This window comes from Equus quagga, unplaced genomic scaffold, assembly GCF_021613505.1.
Source record: "Equus quagga isolate Etosha38 unplaced genomic scaffold, UCLA_HA_Equagga_1.0 HiC_scaffold_1857_RagTag, whole genome shotgun sequence".
Taxonomy (NCBI): domain Eukaryota; kingdom Metazoa; phylum Chordata; class Mammalia; order Perissodactyla; family Equidae; genus Equus; species Equus quagga.
This window is the reverse complement of record NW_025792961.1, coordinates 12078-13237: the sequence shown is the minus strand read 5'-3', so window position 1 is coordinate 13237 and position 1160 is coordinate 12078.

The window sequence follows — 1160 nt, the reverse complement described above, 5'->3', positions numbered from 1 at the left end:
CTCTCTGAAGCTGGGGCTGCATCTCAACTGAGGCTCGACTGTGGGAGTATCTGCTCCCAAGCTCACTCACGTGGGTATCGTCAGGATCCAGTCTGGACTTAGAGCCTGACTTCCTGTCTGTCTGTTGGCCCAGGCACTCCTTCAGTTCTCTCCTCTGGGGGCCTCTACATAGGGCAGCTCAAAACATGGGTGCTTGCTTCCCCAGATCCAGAGACACGACGGAGAGAGAGAGAGAAGCTAACCAAGCAGGGCCTCCCTGGGTACAGCGGCCAGTAGAGTGGGGTTTGCATCCCCAGTGGACAGGTGAGGGAACTGGGCTCAGCAGTCACACGGCAGTGAGGGGCTGGCCCAGACCTCCCAATTCTGCGGCTCCTTCTGCTTCCTGGCACTGCCATTGTTTGTAGGCTCTGTCCGGGCTGTGGTGGGCCTGTCCCAGTCTTTACATCCCCGTCAGAGTCAAGGAGGGCCCAGAAGGCAGGTACCAAAGCACCTCTGAGATGGGCAGCAGAGAGCTGGGCTGGGATCAAAGGGGCACAGGCCAGGAGACAGGCCAGGGACAGGCTAGGGGACAGGCGATACAGGGCAGGAGACAGGTGATTAGGACAGGATGTGCCTGGTGTCGGGGAGAGAGGCCAGGAGGGAGGCTAAGTTCTCCCAGAGCAACTATGCAGGTGCCTCCTGGGCCCCTGGCATCTGTGCACAGGGCTCCATGTCCCCTGGTGGGGAGGCTGAGCCAGCCGAGGGCAGAGGAAGAGGCAGAAGACTGGGCAAAGCCCGGTGCCTTTGGACCAGGCTGACTTGGCTTTAACCTCAGCTCTGCTGCTTACTGGCCATGAGAGATCTTGGTGCCTCAATTTCCCCTCTGGAGCATGGGGGAGCCATAGGCCCATCTCCTGAGGCTCCTGACGAATCAAGGTTTGCCCACAAGCCCCCAGCTCACACTAACAGTAGTTAGTGGATGACTCCTACCCCGTTCTCAGGGCCTGGCCACACGACATGGTGACCCCACTGCTGCCAGCTGCTCTGAGCTGGGCCAGGCTCTCAGGTTATGTCACTAGGTGCCCTCCTCACCCAGCTGCTCTGCCACAGCAGGCCTGCTTCCTCCAGCCTCCTGTACCCACCAGGGCCTTTCCCAGATGAAGGAGGTGGAGAGTGACTGG